This window comes from Hipposideros armiger, unplaced genomic scaffold, assembly GCF_001890085.2.
Source record: "Hipposideros armiger isolate ML-2016 unplaced genomic scaffold, ASM189008v1 scaffold_488, whole genome shotgun sequence".
Lineage (NCBI taxonomy): Eukaryota > Metazoa > Chordata > Mammalia > Chiroptera > Hipposideridae > Hipposideros > Hipposideros armiger.
In genome coordinates this window covers 998698-1019959 of record NW_017731838.1, presented here as the reverse complement: position 1 = coordinate 1019959, position 21262 = coordinate 998698, and positions in this window count along the sequence as shown.

Sequence of the window (21262 nt, the reverse complement as noted above, 5' to 3'; positions counted from 1 at the left end):
AAGGTGGCAGCATTCCCCAGGCCCCCTGACGCTTATGGGCTGAGGGGCCCCCATCAAAGGTGAAAGTCCCGAAGCTCTCTAAACCTTCACAACAAGAAGTCTCATCAAATGAATCACTGAAAAAGCATTTTGGTGACCCATCTTTAGGACTAACATATTCTGTGAAATTGTGTGCAGGTGACTTTTGTTGTAATTTCTATGTAAGTAAAAATTGACAAGAGTAACATTCTCACTTGCTTGTTCTGTTTTCCTTTTTATCAAGATTCAGAATTCAAAATTTTGAATTAATTCAAAATTCAAGGTGAATTTGATGAAATGCCACTATTCAATGTATGAGTCTTTGAAACATCCTATCTTCTTGAGGGAAGCTAGTAAAAATTCACAAATACATTACTTTCTCATAAATTTCTTTTGCGTTGCCAATGTTTTTTTCAAAATAAAAACAGCCAAGATTTAAGTTACATCACGTTTGGAATGTTGAGTGCCCAGACTCTTTCAGACATACACACTCTATTCTGCTCTACTTTTACACTTTCAATCACCCCAGCACTTTTAGGAAGGATGGAATGGGGGTACTTTTTGTGGCAATGCTAGACGAAGCAGGTTCTGTTACAAGCTCCCTGGCTGAAAAAGTACACTTCTTTCAGCACTATTGTACATCAGCTGTCTCCAGTTACAGGCAAAGTAGGTGTGTAATATATGACTGGACTTGCTACTAATGCAGGTACACAAACCCTGGGACAGAGACACCTTGTGCTACAGTAAGTTGATCTGCCCCAGGCTTCCATTAAGTCATCCGGCACACAAAATGGGAGCTCACATCAGAGATGGTGGGAATTGGTCTGAGTTCTGATTTTTATCTGGCCATTCAAGATCTTTAAAAAGAGCGAATTTAAAAGTCCTCTTTTGTAGAAACTGTGAAGCCCATTTAAATATCCTGGATTTAGAACCAGGAGTGTAAGAGTATGCTACTTTCATATTTAAAAGTTGGACATAAAAATCTGAGTTGCTTATCACTATTTTAAAGCTGATTTTATATGTTCTCTTAGAATTCCTTTTCATCCAGTGTGAATGACGTGTAGTTTGCATTTTTCTTAAATGGAAATTTAGTTTAAATTTCTTAAACTAAGACTGTAAGTATTATTGAGGAAGATTAATGAGGAAGGTGGCATCCTGAAGTTAATTCATTTCTTTGAATGATAGTTCAAAACAGTACTCGATTTTTTTTTTCTTTTTTTTGCATCGTAGTAGAATCTGAAGTATGTGTTCACATTGTCAGGAATCATTTATCCTATTTTCTGAGTTAATATTAAGCTGATGAAGGAATTATATTATGTAAAAGGAACTTGAGGCGCTACTAGAAACACTGTGATATAAGTCACAGAGTCCATTGTGAATAAGAAAGGTAAGACATTGGAAAAGCAAGGTCAATCTCGCACTTATATAATCCAGCACATGTATCATGTATGTGTCATCTTGGGCTGGATTTCCCAGAGATGCATGGCATGGAAAGATGACAGGAAGAGAATAAGGTGCCACTGAAATGTAAATGAAAGAGAAGACTGCTAATAAAGAGGGGAGCAAGCCCATTGTATCAACTATTTCTAGTTTACTCAATCTAATAACATGTCTCTGTGAAATGGTTTAATAGCGTATCTGCGTCAAATTGCTTCTTGTAAGGTGTTTTACTTTTCTCATTTTGACTGCTTTTCCAGACCAGAAATTAGAATGATTTAAAAACAAAAACAAAAAATACTCTATAGACAAGCACTGGCCTATGCATTTTATATTATCTCATTTAATTTTTATGGAATGCTTAAGAAGTGATAACATTGACCTCATTGCACAGATCATGAAACTAAGACTCAGAAAAGTTAAGGAGTTTATTCATAATCACAGATCTAACAAGTGACTGAGATGAGATCTGAACCAAATTGGATGCAGAGCCTATGCCCATCTCACCACATAGAGCAGCCTACCACTACAAACACCATCTGGTTTCAGCAGGGCATCCTAGGAATTGCAGAGAGTAAGGCTCAAGGCAGATTTCTAGGCAGAGTGTTTATGTAATAAAATATCTGAGAGGTATTTTCCCATCTCCAAGGAAGCTAGTGATTGAACTAAATGATAATCAATTTATGCTTTAGGAGAGAGGTTGACTCTGCTGGATCATAAGAGAAAGGACTTGATAGAACCGAAGGAGTTCATAAAAGAATTCTAATTCTTCCTAATTCCCCCAATGTCCTTTTTTCTAAGAGAGCTATGCAAATGCTCTAACGAAATCTAGACTCATCTAAGGAGTTACAAAGTTCTCTTCTGGACTATGCTTTGATTTTATTTAGAGTCTTGTATATGAAATGGTATACTGTGGATTCATTCTCATTTACATGGATATACTATACATATCAGTTATGTATCAGTGGCAAGTGGAGTCTTTTAATAGACTCAGATATCTTCATAAACATTTAAACCATACAATATAAGTTGTATTAATCTCAGCAGAAAATAATACAATTATATTTGGATACTGCAATGAAAATTTAATAGTGGGGCTATTTTTGATGGTGTGGCCATGGTATAGGGCAACTACTAGACATATAGTGTGCAGGGGCTCTGTTTCCAACTCTGGGCTGACAGAGATGAATGGGGACAGAGAGAGCTGTGGAAAGGGTTGTCTACTATGAACTGTGGGGGACATTACCAGGCTGTGGTGACCTCTCAGGGGAGGGCTGGGAGAATAAGAGCCCCATATTACTTTCCTGTCTCACCCCCTTATGAACCAACCCAAGTCAAAGCCAGAGGCCAAGTGCATCTGTTGATGTAGTCTATGAAGATCAGTCACCTAGGCACAGATGGAAAACAGCAGACAGTGTATCGGGGGAGGGGAGGCAAATAGAAGATATTTAGCATGTAATTATAAAAGAAATTACTTATAAGCAGAATTTCAGCTAAAATTATTAAATTTTAAGACCTTAAACTCAATTCATTATATTATACATTATGTGTTTCTTTCTTCAGCTCTGTAACAACAAAAATGTATGAACAAGGAAATAAATTGTATTAGCTGCTAACAGGATCAAATTGCATGTCAATTCTGGGAAATCACAAATTTAATTTTTGCCAAAAAATGCATTATAAAATATTTACATTCAAAGAAATGTTGAACATTTGTAAGTCTCTGAAAACATCTTGGGTATATTCTCCTTTCCTAGCAAGTATTTTGAATTTTGTTTGATGCTTAGTATGTATTTATCGAATAAATATTCAAGGTACTACAAATAAGCTATACTGCTAGACCACATCTCAGTTGTTCTCCTTAAACATCACATTTCTCTTATAGTTTCCATTACTAAGCAAAGAATTGTTTTATGACACATGAACATCTCCATCAATTCTGTTCTTGAAAGTCAGTTTCTCAACTTCAGTACTATTATTATTTTGAGTCAGATAATTCTTTGTTTTGCGGCTATCCTGCGCACTATAGGATGGTGGGTAGTACCCTTGTCCTGTACATACCAGATATCAGCAGCTCTCACCTCCCAGGTTGTGACACACAAGAATGTCTCCAGACATTGAAAACGTCCCCTGGGAAGTAAAATTGCTCCCATTGAGAACCACTATTCAAAGTGAAATGTAGTGGGAATGTCATATCTTGGGCATCAAATTCTCCATTCACATACCAAGCCTGTCTCCATACCAGGCCATCTCAAGAATCAGCCTATTAGAAAGAGCTACCTTGAATCAGGTGGCTAACCTGATCAACCCTGATAATCGTTATTAAAGAATTTGCCTTACTGTGCTTCCCTGAGCAGGTGACGTGGTGGCTTTAACCGGAAAGTGACCTGGGGCCTGATGGGCCTTAAGACTGAATAACTTTGCAAACCATTCTCCCAGCTATGATTTCTGGTGGCTGCCTAGAGGGGAAGCCACATCTGTACAAACATTTCCTAAATGGAAATAGACCACAGGATATTTTGATGCCCTTATTTTTCTAATTTAGCCCTAATGATTTGGAATACAAGTCCACCATCTTTTGCCTGGACTTTGAAATAACCCCCTACTTTCATCTCTCTGCATCTATTCTTGTTTCCCACTAGTCCATTATTCATATCATGACATTAGTGACCCTTTAAAAATAAAAATAGGGTCTTGTCATTGTCTAGTTTGAAACCCTTTAGGAGTTTCTTGACCCATTAGATCCTATGTGACCTGGCCTCCCTTTATTTATCCCAACTCATTTTACTTATTTATTTATTTTTAGCTTTATTGGGGTATAGTTGATATAAAAAACTGCACATATTTAATTATACATTTTGTTGAGTTTGGATATATGCATAAACCTGTGACACGATGTCGACAAACAAGACACTAACTTTATCCATCGCCTCCAAAAAATTTTCTCTGTTATTTTGTATTTTGTTTTGTGGTAAGAACACTGAAGATGAGCTCTACCTTTTTAACATATCTTAGAGTGCACAATAGTGTACTGTTAACTACAGGTATTATATTGTACAGCAGATCTAGAACTTACTCATCTCGTATGACAGAAGCTTTATACCCATTGAACAACACCTCCCCATTTTCCCCCCAACTCCAGCCCCTGGTAACCACTGCTCTATTCTCTGCTTCTGTGAATTTGACCATTTTAAATGCCTCATATAAAAGAAATCATGCAATATCTGCCCTTCTGTGTCTGGCTTATTTCACTTAGCATAACGTCCTCGAGGTTTATCCATGTTGTTGCAAATGGTAGGATTTCCTTCCTTTTTTAAGGATGAATAATATTCCACAGTATATCATACCAGATTTTCTTTATCCACTTATCAATGGGTCGACATTTATTTTCATATCTTGGTTATTATAAATAATGTAAATAATGCTGCACTAAACATGTGGGTACAGATATCTCTTTGAGATCCTGATTTCAATTCTTTTGAATATATACCCAGAAGTGAGATTGTTGTGTTATATGGTAGTTCCATTTTTAATTTTTGAGAAACTCCCATACTGTTTTCCAAAGTGCCTGCATGCTTCTACCTTCCCACCCACACTGCGCAAGCGTTTCAATTCCTCTGCATCCTCACCAACACTTGCTATTACTTTTTTCACATTAGCCATCCTAACAGGCATGTGGTAATATCTCATGGTTTTGATTTGACCTTTTCATATACCTTATCCAACTTCATTTTAAACTACTGCCATTTCACTCTCTGCTTTCTTGCTGAGCACGTTCATATAAACCTCTCACCATGGGGTCTTTGCATGTACTACTACTTCCTCCAATTTCTTTTCATCTAGTTAACTCCACATTCTTCATATTCCAGCTCAAATGCTGCTCCACATCCAAGCCCTCCTGACTGCAAATGTCAAACATTCGAAATTATCAGTGTTAGGTTTTTTTGTTTAGCTCTCTTATAGAGCTATGTCTCTTTCATTCAAAGCCTTTATCTTGCCTTGCAACTACACATTCACTCAAGTGATTATTTGATTAATGTCTCTTCTCCATTTGACCTAAAGCCTGTAGGGGCAGGGCCTGTTATTTATTTATTATTTTTTTCTCATCAGCACAAGACTAACAAATAGAAAATTTTAATAAATATTTCTAAACTAAAAAGAAGAAGGGGTTAAACAGATGGAGGGAAGGAGAGAGGGAGGAAAGGACAGGGGAGAAATGTGAAAAAGAAAAGCAAAAGAAATAGATGTCAAATATCAGTGTTTGACTGCAATCCAACCTACCTGTCTTTACTCTCCTGTCTTACCCAGTCTAACTTAATAGATGGCTCTTTTTTTTTTTCAAAGCACAATGATTTTGTTCATGCCATCATAATGATATTTTGAGCTGATTATCATTTAGGCTTCTAGCCAATAGGCAAAATGTTCCCAAGACTTACAGTTTGAGAAAATGCTTCACAAGGTGTTAGATAAAACATGTATGAATCTGTGGTACAGCCCTTAGAGGAAGGCTTACATGAAATGAAACTGAGCACAGCAAAAGTTGTTGCAAAAATAAATGCCCCACTCAGATCTCTCACTTAAAGTCATTGTTCACTTGGTTTACTTGATTATATAAAAAGGCTGCTGAAAGCAAAAGAAAGGCCAAACAAAATTTCAAAATAAAACAGAAAATTGAAAAGTGATATCAGTGACTTTGTTCCAGAGAACATCCTTTCGGAAGAAAGCCATTCATTTTCCGTAACTGTCCTTCACATCAGTCTTGAGTGCCATTATTTATTACACAGCCTATCTTCATTTACAATTGTTTTGCCACACATCACCACTAAAGAAGATGGAAAAAAAATCCATTTGACATAACACATGCTTTCTCCTTACCAACAGGGATCAAACAGCCTCATAAAGTCATTTCCAATTAATTGTAAATTGATTGTGTATAAACACTTCTACACTATTTTCAAATGATTGTAAACACGTCATGATTGGTTGCAGAGGTTAGATAAAGATGGAGAGACAGGAAGAGGGAAAGGGAGGGGCAGAGAAATGAAACAAAGCTGCCTAATAGGCTGTGGTATTTATAAATGTCAATTGGCACTGAATGATGGATGAGTTTCAGAACCTCAAAACCCAAAGAATGCATAATGTTCACTTAATAGATTCTTTCAGGCCTGGCTTACCACAGCATTTACAGTAATCGTACATTCATGGTAATAACATAATAGTACCTTTCATTCCCAAGTCTCCGATATTTGCACATTTATAAACCATCAGCTTCTGAACCAGCTGATGAATAACTTTCCAGTGTGTGTCCATATAACTTGTTATAAAACAAGACTAATGAGTGGCTTCTCTTAGAGAGCATAAGAGAATGACATTTACGTAGACAAGATTATAAACACATACTTTCATGAAAGAGTAAAAATAATGAAAACATTCTGTCTATAGAAATTGTACTGGAATGGGGAAATGATACTCTAACAACTTTTTCAACTGAGCTTTAGTAAGACAACAATCAGTGCAATTATGTAAGATTATTTTTCTTCAGAAATTAAAAGGAGAGAAAAATGTACTGATTTCTAAGTTGCTTAGAGAAAAATGGATACTCTAGTTTTTTTGGGTTTTTTATCTTTGTGTTTTGTACATTGACTAGTTTATAGCTGGATGTTGCAACTGTGGCAAAGCTAGATAAAGCTTATTATTGTTCACAGTAAAAATGACCTAGTTATATGACCATGGAATTTCAGGCTGGAAAGGGGGTACTTTGAAACCTGCCTATTTTGGTGCTCCAAATTTACTTTAAAAAAAAAATCTTTGCATGTAAACACTTGAACATATATAAAGGTATGTGTGCTGAAAACTTTAAGAAAGGTGTATGGTTTTATGAGGAGCTGCTGCAATTAAATTCAGAGTGACTTGGAGTTAGCCATCTCCCACAGGGGGATATTATAAAGATTAAGTTATGTTTTCTACATAAACTTTTTAACTTAATCTTCAAAGCTCAAAAATTGTGTTTTTTTGGGAATACATTCAAAGTAAATCATTGAAATGAATGAGTCTTTGAAAAGTCATTCATACATCCTAACATCCAGAATGATGAGAATCGATTCCACTTTTAAGATCCCAAAGAAAAACATTTCTTGCTGTTAAGAAATTATTTTATGGAACTGCTGCTTTGCTAGAGTGACCAACAAGTCACCATGCTCTTCAGAGTCAGATCTAATTAAATCCTCAAGAAGAAATGAAATGAAAACGTTATTGGTGGTAGGTGATTGTTTAAGGCTTTCAACACAATAATTGAGATCAGAGAAAAGCAGGGTACAAATGGCAAGTGTAAATGTAATTCTATCTTAACTGTATTGGTTTAGACTTGTCTTAAGAGAATCACTTGATGAATCTTTTGGCATAGCTTTAGCAGATATTTTTTTAAACTCCTGATATTGGCCCTCTAGGTCAATAAAAATCAAGATAAATAAACATTCAAAAAAGTTTGGGACAGAACGATCCTCAGTTGTAATGCTTTATTGGATGCCATCTCACATCTTTTAAAAATTGGCTTTGTGTGGTTTATGTTTATTTGTTCCATAAATAGATGTGATAATCATGACTCTGTTTTATGTAATGCTTGTTTATGTAATAGGGTATCACTGTGCAATGGGTCCCAGGAACATTATTATATTTGTTTGCTTCTGTTTTCTCAAATAAATGAAAGAAGCAAAACATACTTGTCAGTTTTAAAGTGTATGGTAGATTTTGGATTGCTATTCAAATTGAATCAATTTCAACACAGCAAGACATTTCTAAATTCAATCCTACAGCACTTTAGAAAATGAAAACTACGGTATGTTTTCCATGAGTCATTCTTTGAATTACAAAATGTTCATCATCCAGCAATGTTTATTGTATCCATAAAACTAATGCAGCACAATAATAGGTGTTAATGTCAGCAGTATCGAGCTGTTTATTTGGTACATTCAATACTGAAAGGTTAGTGCTTAATGCTTGTATTTGTGGTCTAACATTTTAAATTGCTCATGCTATCAAGTGCTTAGTCAGTGGATCAAATTTTTTTCTTGATATTCTCCAGAGCAATATATATATGTTTTTTTTTCCCCTTTGGTAAGATGAAAGACTTTAAAAAAACAGCTGCCAGGATCTCAATAGTAACCATGTTGGTTTTCCTTCTGGGTTCTACTTCTCATTTTGGGTTCTACTTCCCCTTTCTCTACTACTTTGACCAAGTAGACACTCTTACAGATGGCAAGTCCCCATCTCTAAGTACCAGGATGGGTTGGGGCTAAGCAAGACTGGCAGCAGGGGAGCGGAAGGCAATGGGTATTGAGGCTGTATTGCCAACTGGTAGTACACAATATGAAAAATTTTGTAAAAGAGTTTTATAATGATTAACTAGGCTCCTCTATTCTGTAATCAGCATTTCTTTTCAAGAAGATATAGATAACACAGAAAACACATTTTTAAAAGGGTAGGGTGTGTCCCAGACCTTTATCTTCAGTTAATATCATGTATTTTATAAATATATCAGGTTAGGCACTGTTCCGCTGTTACTATTTGTAGTATTGTTCCTATTGCAGGGCCAGTGGTGGTGAAGAGCATGGTTACAGCCAAATTGGTCTGACCGGAATTTGGGCTGAATCACTCACAGGGTGTTTCTTAGAATTTCCTGTCATTATATCTTAAACAGTGTTAGACACATAGCCAGGCATGACGTTGAATCAGTGAATGTTGACTTCTAGAAAACAAAATGCAGCAGAGAGATCAATGGGGTCAAGCATTGTTGAGAGTTAACATTTCTTTGCATGTTTTTCTATTTTGGAACTCATGATTGAAGTTTTACAGCTTTATTTATTGAACCAGATGGTAGTGAAATAGCATCTCAACATAAGCCCTCACAGTTCTTCAAAATCTTTGGCTATAGCTATGAGATGATAAAGTATTGCTTGAAAGATTTTTAATGTATTACCTTAATTTATATATAAAGGGAGAGAGATAGTAGAGAAATGGGAAGTGTACACACACACACACACACACACACACACACACACACACACTCACACACACACACACACACACACACACACTTATTTGGGGATTATATTTTAGAGCCTCCTGTTTCAGTGTTTCATTGCCCATCATACCTACCTTTTATCCTGATAGAATAGGGGCTCTATCATTGTGTCCAAAGTGGGACTCTTGTTTCTCACTCTCCTAGGCTCAACTCACTTTTCTAAAAGTTTTTACTAGTTTTTGGAAATATTTGTCAAAATTCATTTGATTATGGAATCATTGTTTTTCATAGGTTTGAAAAATTGTCTCCTGAGAGAAACACAATACAGCTTGAGAATGACTGCCATAACATCCTTTTGAGAGCTCCTCTGGGTTTACTCAGCAGACAGACTCATTTTCCAACAAATTCTTTCAAAGGTTTACAGTTTAGCAGCTCATCATAAAAGAAAACAGCAAAAGCAATATCCTGAGGATGTATTTGTTTTTGGAGAATGAACATGGAAATATGTGAAGAGCTAAACATTCCTCTGCCTGTTGACCTTTGAAGGTAGATTTTCTGCAGTTGCCTCTCAAAGTCCCTTAAATGTATAATTATACTTTATAATTAGTCATGTTGAGAACATAGTGCTAAGATTTTTTCAATCCCCTGAAGGACAAATGATTGTGTCTATGGTTATGCTTACCAATAGAAAGCATAGGTCTACAACTCTATGTATAACTATGTCTTCATCTATAGCCCCTGCATTTTTCCACTAAAGAACTAAGGTAGCTTAACACACCAACAGAAGCACATACGATGAAAGGATAATATATGATTTAAAATGAAGTTACCAGCCATCAAGAAATAAAATAAGAATAGGCAAAAACCAAAAATCATGCAAAAACAAACAGAACGTAAATAGGCTGGCCACAAAATTTGTTTCTTGATGGCCAAAGTGAAAAATCAAAACATGGCAATTACATTATAAACACTATAAATACCAACTCTGGGAGAGAACTTAAACTTTTTCTACTTCAGAGCTCTAAAATAAGTTTCTTATATAGAATTTTATATTATAGGGATCAAATGAGATAGTGAGTATATATTAGTATTCATATACATTGGTGGGTAGATCTAGAAATATAAATAAATAACTAAATAAACTCCAAATATGTATATTGGGTTTGAGATGGCTACTTCTTATAGTTTTGCCATAGAATTAATATCTCAGTTGGGCATCAAGTGTAAAGCCCAGAAGAGCTAAGCCATTTGCTCTCCACAGATGTGAGTTAAAGATTTATATAATACCAAACTTAGATGATATAGCAGCTTTAGCAAGATGCAGAAAACAATCGGGATTGAATATGCATACATGTGTGTATATATATATATATATATATATATATATATATATNTATATATATATATATATATATATATATATGTCATACCATTCCTATCTCAGACCTCTTCCTCACACAGAGCAGCCTGAGGATTTCCCATGTAAGCTTTTCTCCCTATTCTTTCTCCAGAGTAGTAATTGATGTTAGTCTCCCCAAGATAGCCAATCAAAAGATTCATGCAATAAATTATCTTATTTCATAATAAGGTTTTTTTATTTGAAAATGGCCTGGCATGAAAATGTCAAATAATTTGGTTCACTTATTTCACAGACCATTTACTTGGGACCTGCCAAGTTACATTTTCTTCCCAAAGAGGGTCTTTTTATATTGTCTTTAATAACTGTTTTAGGCCCTGTATCCACTCATATTATAATATTGCTCACCTAATATACTGAAAAACATGTAAATAAAGGATTTAAAAATAATTTGTCTTTTTTCCTTCAAGTATTCAAAGTGAAACTCAGAAATTGAAGTGAAAAAGTAATATTATTTCAAAGTGGTATTTTCTTTAGCAGTGGTAGCCCAAGAAACATTTTTGACCCAGATTTTGAAGAATAGCTACAAGTATATGTGATATGCTTTAAAAATACTATTTCCTGATATAATTTACAAAGAAGAGGACAAACTACTCATATAATAATTCTGACTGATAGATAACCTATGTAACAGTCTTTTTTTATTTTTAACAATAGATCTTTCATACGATATCTACACTTTTACTAAACAGAAGATTTAAAAGCTAAAATAAGCAGAAAGCATACAATCAAGCTCTTTTAGCCACAAAATTCAGGTTTCAAAATGTTTGGTTACATGAATTTTCTGGCCAATTAAACTTTAACTTAGAAATCTTGTTTGTTTCAATGCTTGTATCATAAGAATTGTCCAGTAAATACATATATATTTTTCATGCTAGGGAACTTGTAACACATTGTTTGAAATCCTACTAATTATTTTTACATTTGCATTAGTAAGAATACTTTAGTAAATATAAATTTATCTTTGCATGCTAACCAAAGATCTATGATCATTGTCAGAAACACTAATTGTTAACAACTCTATAGGTGTAAGAATTTGAGTGGTTAGTATGAATATGTAATAACCTCAGACTAGCTCCTTGACATTTTTAAAACATTTCTGCCATAGTTATTTTACTATAAATTTTTCTTTTCAAAATTTTGGATAAAGCGAGGGGAAAATCTAGTTTTGGAAACATATTTTGTAAAATATATGTATTCTAAAAAGATGAATATAAATGAAATTTTATAAATGGCATTATATTTTAGACTAAGGGAATTTTAGAGCTAATTCTTTAAGAAAATAAATAAATGCAACCTAATTTGTCTACCTTGTTTCATTCAACTGAAATTGCAGATGTTGGATTAGCACCAAGTGAGGTCAGCCTTGACCCAGAAAAAACAGATATCCATAAAGGGTGTCTGAGACAACTTGGTAATTGCACTGCTTTCATTGGACTATTCTTGGGCTCTGAATTAAATTTAGTCCTTGCTTTTAGTTACTGAATCAGATTCTTGGTCTGAAATGTTACAATATGCCATCTCTCTCTTTCTCAAAGCACACACACATATACAAACACACACGTATGTTTTCATACCTAGTATTGAAGCAAATGGTAGGCAGTTTCTGTCTTCCAACTCAACAAATCATACATTTTGCAACTAGAAAAGTATTGTATATATAATACACATTTATTCTCGTATCCTTTACTGTATTTTATACTGGTTTTGTCTGAAATTCTTTCAAAATTATTGAGAAATGAGGTTTCTATCATTGTGCAGCTAATCATTTCCATAGCCTGGTTGTCTTAATCATTTTATGCCCAGAATGGATTTCAGGTGAGACTTAACAGAGCTAACTCTTTTAACCTTCACTAAATTCAGGTTGAATTCTCTTTCATAAGGGAATGGGACAGGTACTTGGCTGAAAAAATTATCATTGTTGACCTAGAGGCTGAGTAGTTATCTGTTGGGTCTCACTATGTAATGGGCAGGACTGTTATTTGTCACAAGTTAGGATCTATCCAATTTACTCTCTTACTCTTGTATAGAGTAATTGATTTGCTCTAAGTACTATACTGCTTTTGCTTTTTTACTTATCAAGTATGGACTGTGTCAAAATGTCTCTTGTCTCTGTCTCCTCCCTTCTAATGCCACTGCCCCCACCTTAGATCAGACTCCATCTGTTTTCCTCTAGATTATGGCAACAGCCTAACTAGTTTCATTATTTTCAGCTTCACTGCTTCCTAATAAATCTTCCATAGTGTCCAGCATAGTAAGTACTTGATGAATGCTTATGGAATGAATAAGGGAATTCATACAGCTGTAAACACCGTGTCAAACCTTCAAGGTCCAGTACTTGTAGGACTCTATTTAGCTCACCCAAACACAAATCTAATTTTTCAGAAAGAGTTAAAGAGGACTTTTTACCTCATTTTTCCAACTCTAAATGTGAAACACTTGACTCTACTACACATTCTTACATCTGACAATTCCTGGGAGTGTTGGTTGGTTGGTTGGTTGGTTTCTAGGTGAATTTTAAACTCAGTGTTTCAAAACATAAAAAAGGATTATCAAGAATGACATTCTGAAATGAAAAATATATCCAAATCACTGTGCACACTTAAAATGCAGTGAATGGTATAGAAGACAGAGTAGGTCTTGAAAACACCAACCAGTTCTTCTTACCTGGGAACCACTGATAACTGGTACCCATGTGACTAAGGAATAGTTTCTGCCCTGGTCTAGCCTGGATTACCTTTGGTGTGTCCCAAATGATTTTATCTAGATCAGATTGGCTGCTTCTTACCTCTGGGCCATTGCTTGTGAATCCTGGATTGGTGGTGCAATACTGCAGCACCTCTTTCTTTCTTTTTTTAAATTTATTGGGGTGACAATGGTCACTAAAATTACATAGGTTTCAAGTAAACAATTCTGTAATACATCATCTATATATCACGTTGTGTGTTCACCACCCAGAATTAGTTCTCCTTCCATCACCATGTATTTGATCCCTTTTACCCTCATTTACCATCCCCCTGCCCCCTTATCCTCTGGTAACCACTAAACTATTGTCTATGTCTATCAGTTTTTGTTTCTTTGTTTGTCTTGTTCCTTTGTTGCTTTCAGTTTTATATCCCACATATCAGTGAAATCATATGGTTCTTGACTTTTTCTGTGTGACTTATTTCACTTAGCATAATAATCTCAAGATCCATTTATTTTGTTGCAAATGGCATTATTTCATCTTTTCTTATGGCAGAGTAGCATTCCATTGTGTATCAAACGGGAGAAGATATTTTCAAACAGTACCTCCAACAAGGGGCTAATATCCAAAATACATAAGGAACTCATACAACTCAACAACAAAAAACAAACAAACAATTCAATCAAAAAACGGGCAGAGAGCCTGAATAGACATTTCTCCAAAGAGGACAAACAGATGGCTAATAGACACATGAAAAGATATTCAACATCACTAATCATCAGAAAAATACAAATAAAAACCACAATGAGATATCACCTCACATCACTTAGAATGGCTACCATCAACAAGACGAATAATAAGTGTTGGAGAGGCTATGGAGAAAAAGGAACCCTCATACACTGTTGGTGAGAATGCAGAGTGTTGCAACCACTATGGAAGGCAATGTGGAGATTCCTCAAAAATTAAGAATAGAATTAACAGATGACCCAACAATCTCTCTTTTGGGTATATACCCCCAAAATCTGAAAACATTTACTTGTAGAGATATATGTGCTCTGATGTTCATTGCAGCATTATTTATAATGGCCAAACCATGGAAATAACCAAAGTGTCCTTTGATAGATGATTGGATAAAGAAGATGGGGTACATATACACCATCTCTTTCTACTGTGAGCACTCTGTGTTGGACGTTGCTCTGATGCCTGTCTATTATGGTCCAGAGCAGGCTGCCCTGGAGACTAGCATCCTCCCTGTGCGCTGAGATGAGGAAAGGGTTTTAGTCTCCTTTAGCTCTAAGAGCATCTTCCTGCTTGAAAAGTGAGCTACAAAAAATTCCTTATTGAACCAATGCATGACACTTTTTATGTGGCTCCACTGAACATCTAAGGCAAGAGTGGCTTAGGATATGATAACATCAAGCAAAACATTTTGTGGCGTATACTACTAGCTTTGTCATTATTTAGATTTATGCTCAGTGCAGCTGTATTAAATCACAAGATGTCTTTGCCTCTGTAGTGGAACTCACAGCATCCAAATAATATTTTCCTTGCTTTTCCTGAGGATATGTGCATCACCCCACGCCAAACTGACACCTTTTCCATGCCACTTCCATTTTATTTCTGCTACATCTTTGATTTTTTTCCCCCAGAGATAAAGACTAAGAAATAGGTCTAACATGAAGATTGATGTAATCACAGTTTGTTTAACTTTTGTCTTTATAGTCTCTTTTATATTTATTTGGTCACACATTTACTAACCCCAAGCAATACTGTCTCTGATACACCCAGGAATTATTCTAGATATTTTCATTTTTCTCATCAGTACCCCACTCAATGAATCATTGAGTGATGGATTTAACTCCTGAATTAAAAAAAAAAAAGTCTCTTTCTCTCCTTCCTTACAGACATGGTACTAATCCGAGCCTTTCTTATTTTTTACATAGACTACTGAAATATTTTCCTTTCTAATTGCCTTTCTTTTTTTTTTTTGGATTTTTTTTTAATTGGGGAATTGGGGGATGGGAACAGCAATGGAGAATTGGGGGAAGGGGAATAGACAAGTTACTGTTGTCTCGTTCTTCAGTCTAGTTGTGGAGGACGTTGCTTCACTGGCCCAAGTTGGCGCCATCATTGCGCTCTTCCCGGCCGAGGCAGATCAGTCACCGGCTTCTGGACGGCCGCTCACGGCGGCTGCTGGTTGCTCACGCTGGCTGCTGGCTACACACGGCAGCCCATGGCAACCCACTGCCACAGGGGCTGCAGCCTATGCCGTTGCCGGCAACTGATGGCAGTCCAGCTCCAGGTTGAGCTGTTGTTCAGCATCTTAGCTGCAGAGGGCAGTGTCACTGGTTCTCATATGTGGGGTCCAGACTGGGGCCCTCTGGCGTCCCAAGCCAGTTCTTAACCATTGCGCCACTCAGCCGGCCCTCTAATTGCCTTTTTTATACTAGTGCTGCCCCTCCCTTTCATTTATTCTCTGTTCAGTTGCTAGAATGATCTATTTAGAATATAAATCTTTGGGGTTTTTTAAGATTTTATTGGGGAATTGAAGGAGGGGAACAGTGTTGGGGAATTGGGGAAGGGGACCAGCCAAGTTGTTGTTCTTCAATCTTAGTTGTGGAGGGCGCCAGCCACCATCTGGCTGCCTGTCGGCAGCTCGTGGCCTCTAAGCTCAAGGTGCTCTGTTCAATCTTAGTTGAGGGTGGATGTAGCCACCATCCCATGCAGCAGTTGAACCAGCAGCCTTGTTGTTAAGAGCATATGCTCTATCCATTGAGCCATCCGAGTGGCAGCTCAGCTCAAGGTGTTAAGTTCAGTCTTAGTTGCGGGTGGGCATAGCCCACCATCAAACAACCTATCTTGTTGTTACACCAGCTGAGTCATCCTGCCACCTGTTGGCAGCTCAGCAACAGCTCAGCTCGGGTGCAGCATCACTGGCCCATGTGGGAATCGAACCGGTGGCCCTGTTGCTCAGAGCTCATGCTCTTAAGCCAGCTCTTAACCAGCTGAGCCACTTGGCCAGCCATAGAATATGTCTTAAAACTTTCAGTGGCTTAGGATATGACTGAATTTCTTTGGATATCACACAAATAGAAGTATTATCAGGATCATTCCCCATCATCCTTCTTCTACCTTCATTTGGGAATAAGATGTTAATTAAAAATATTCATTAAGGACACAAAGCTTATTTATATGTCAAAAAGTCATAGTATTATAGTCACTATGCTTAGGTAGCATGTTCACCTCTGCTATGGAATTGTCAAACCCTTTTGTTTTTTAATTCTCTCATATCTTGCATTGAACCCACATCCATAGATGTTCCATGAGCTTGTTCATGGCTACATATAGTAGGTTGTAGGGCATATCCTTTTCAACGTTCAGTATTCATGGTTGCAACAGATGACTACAGCTTTTCCAATGGTTTAGTAATACATACTATCGCTGACATGTGGTAACATTCTTTCCCCATGTGTAGGCAGTATTTGGAATAGAAGGCAGGTATCTTTGGAGTAGCTGGGAACTGTTGAGTGAAATTCATCACATGCTGGTATTACTTCCCAGTGAAGTCATCTTTCGAATAAGAACCCTCTGACTACAGCATTCGCAAAAGATATGGCTCTTTGTTAGTGGGTACACACTACAGACACATGTGCCTAAGAAAAGAGTACAAAAAACACTCCTTGGGGGTCACTGAACATCCCTTATCAATCATGTTATTACACCACACAATAGTTCTGTGTTTAGAAAAAGAGCAGTAAACTGAAATAAGTAAATAAATAAGTAAACTGAAATAAATAAGTAAGGAATTCACATATCAAAACCCAGTTATTAACTGTTTAAATAAAATTATTCTGCAATGTGTAACCTTGGTGCATCTGGCATACACTATTGGCCTCCAAGTTAAATTTTACTTGCATTTCTAAAAGAAGGTAGCTCAGGAAAACTCCACTGTTTGAAGCTTTACCTTATCAGCATATTAAGATTCTAAGTTAATCTCAGTATAAATAAGCTCTCCTATATTTCTATTTCTCTGGTATTCTTCCTTCTTTTGAGTTCCCCTCATTCTTGTAATTGTTTGAGAAAGTGCAGAGCCCTGCTCTTCTACCATTATCAGAACTTTCTTTTTGCTTTCAAAATTAACCTAAAGTTCGTGTCCATGATTAAACAAAAACAAACACCACTGGCATTTCCTGCTCTCTGACCTGCGTTTCCAGCCCCACTGAGGTCAGCCACCATGACAGCCTGTCTTTGCTCTGTGGGTGGGTGTTAACACAATCATCATTAACTATTATTCTCTTTAATCCAACAGCCTATTTATTCTTGACACCTGCTGGATATACTGATAGCAGTTAATGTGTCTAAATCTTTCCTCTTTTTTTGTATCAAATTCAGAACCCATCAATGCCTGAAATGACCCCTTTTCTTTAGGTGCATTTCCTTATGCATAAAACAATTGGAATCTATCTTTTCCACCTATGTCTTATAAAAATTCCATAATAAATTTGCTATGGAATCCAATGGAGTATGCATTTTACCCAAATTTTTCAAAAAAAGATCACTTTTGGGCTAATAATCATTTGATCCTTTTTTAGAGATGAATAATTATTGCCATACCTATCCATTGGGATTTCAAACTGCATCACACTCATATATCCTTTTAATCAGTCCTTGCTATTGTCTCTAATTATAATCCAAATGAATATTTGTGCACAATTTGTGATCAAACTTTAATATATATATTTATTTATTTATTTATTTATAATATATATGGCAATATTTCTATAAGAAAAAGAAAAACCAAAAAAAAGAAAGAAAAGAAAATGAAAACTATACTTTGCTTACATTTTATTTTCTGAAAAAAAAAATTAATGTTACAATGTGCTGAAGACACTATTATTTAAGTTTCTTATTGTTAAGGCCACGTTCTCAGGGAAGAACCCAAGTCCTCTGCCTTGTCTGGGCCAATCACACTCAAAGCACTGTCTAGGGCCGTGGACATTGAAACCTGGACAATGAGCCAAAAAAAGCAGCCAGGTTCTGGGACCAGATTACCAGAGTTCCTCATTGGGGTGGTGCTACTACCACAGGGCACCAGATGCCATTTTTGGCAACACGGCCACTGCAGCATGGAGAATGAACGTTCATGCCACTGCTTCACTTTCCTCCAGAGACCTTTGGGTTATTTGTTTCCTATTGAAAGCCTGAGGCTGCAGCATAGGCTGAGCTAGATTACAGGGCCAGGGAAAGTGTGTATCTCGCCTTTTTGGATTCTGTATTGAAATTGATCCAATGGGGTAGGTGTCTCTATAATGAGGAATTGCTCCAACATAGGAGTTGAGTTCAGAAGTTGCTGTGCCACCAAAACAATATCCACTGTACCCTCACCTTGATATAGTTGGTTGTTTTTTGTTTCAGTGATATCACTTTTTTGCTCAATTACTCATAAGATCTTGGTTTGGGGTCAGAATTTCCATCCGCAGTGAGCCTTATTGCCGTAATCCAGTCTTGCTTCCTTTTTATGTCTTGAGTTCTTAGAAGCAAGCAACTAATAAATCACATTTTATCAAGTCTAACATTAAGGGTAAATGTGTGATGTGATTAGCTAGAGGGGTCATTTGAACACTGATGCTGTGGCAGTACTAGGTAGTGTACAAATGGTAATGGCCTGAGAATTAGAAGGTGGGGGTGGGGGTCCAGGTTGTGTCACGAGCTCTCTGAGTGATGGCTCCCCCTCCTGTCTCTTCTGCAGAAAAATGCTGGGCTGGAATGAGATGGTCTCCAGGCCCCCTTCATTCTCTGACAGTCTATGATTTTCAAGTCACAGTAATGTTTGCTATAGCAATGGGATGTCTGGGTAGATTGAGTGCTTTGTTCCCTTAATGGGGACTGAGGAAGCAGCTCTTCTTTGGCATAAACTGAGCTGTGTCAGCACAACTGAGCTGATTGGCTGGGCCCCAAAAGCAGACCCTAGAGAGATACTGATTCTGACAGGCAAACAATTAAAGGGGGAAATTGGTGCCTTGTGACTAAGACATCTGTGTGCTTGTGATACCCTTGGTCAAGTCTTCAGTGTAACATGTGGTTTAATTGGTGTGGACAGCAATGCTCTAGGTGAAGGCCATTTATAAGAGGAGCTGGGGACTGTGTCTGTGGAACTGGGAATGTACACTGAAATGTTCAAATCTATTTTTTATTTTTAAAGAATCCAATAGCAGAAATGACTCTCTTTATACTTCTTACTTCTGAAGCCAAGTAATATGTTAGAAAAATAAGTCAAAATCTAATTTTATGGTTATATGAACATGCTGGGGGCCATGAAGCATTTGACAAGTTTTACTCCTACTTTTCTCCAACTCCTCCTGCCAACATTTTCTTCTGTGTTTCGTCCTTTTGCTCGGTTCTTTTTCATATCTTCTCATTTAAAATGTTTCCACATTATCTTTACTCTTTAAAACTATGCATATTTCTATGATTTGGTCCATCACAGACCTTCATAATGTCCACACAATGAAGCCGAGGGACCAAGGTCCCTCAGTATCACTGACAATGAAGTTTTTCAAACTCAGGCCCTTTTAGTGGGTGTGTTCCAGCACCAGCAATCAGTCCCTCGTGTCTCACCCTGATGTGGTAGTGGGTGCTGTGTCTGGTATATTTCAACCTGTCTGACTTATTTCCACCAGGCTCAAGAGTGCAGATGTCAGGACCCTCTATCAAGCCCTCTTACCACACTTATCTCTTTACTATATGTATTCGTTTGCTTGGGCTGCAAAATACCCAACATTTTGACCTTGGACTTTTAGCCTCCAGAATTGTGAGGAAATAAATTTCTGTTGTTCAGTGTTGGCCATGTGAAAACATGGATGGACCTAGAGGGTATTATGCTAAGTGAAGTAAGTCAAAGACAAATACCATATGATTTCACTTATACGTAGAATTTAAAAAACAAAATAAACAAAACAGAAACAAACTCATAGATACAATGAACATTTTGATGGTTGCCAGATGGGTAAAAAGGGGGAAAAGATTAAGATGCACAAATTGCCAGTTATAAAATCAGTCACGGGGATGTAAAGCACGGCATAGGAAATATAGTCATTAATATTGCATTAACTATGTATGTTATCAGATGGGTACTAGGCTTATTAGGGTGATCACTTCATAAGTTACATAAATCTCTAACCACCATCTTCTACACCTAAAACTAATATAATACTGTATGTCAACTGTAATTTAAAATATTTTTAAATGATTAAATAAATAAATTAAACAATGTCCTTACATCCTTAAATAAAGTTTTACAGATTTCCTAAAAAAAAAAAGAAAGAAAAAAGAAAAGCGCTGGCCAATTTAGTTCCAGGTGAGTGCTCTCTTCCTGACTCATTGAAGGCCATCTTCACTGTTTCCTCATGTGGCCTTTCCTTGCTGTGTATATAGGGGTACGTGTGGCAGAGGGCAAAGAACTCTTCCTCTTCTTATATTCACTTATTAGTGAACCCCATCATGAGGGCCCCATCCTCATGACCTAACCTAGCCCTAATTACTTCCAAAGAACCATCTCCAAATACATCGGGAGTAGAGCTTCAAATATAAATTTGGGGTGTGGGGGTGGAGAGGACACAATTCGGTCTATAATTGTATAGGACAGAACAAGACAGCCCATTTCCTAAGTATAACAGGGCTTATC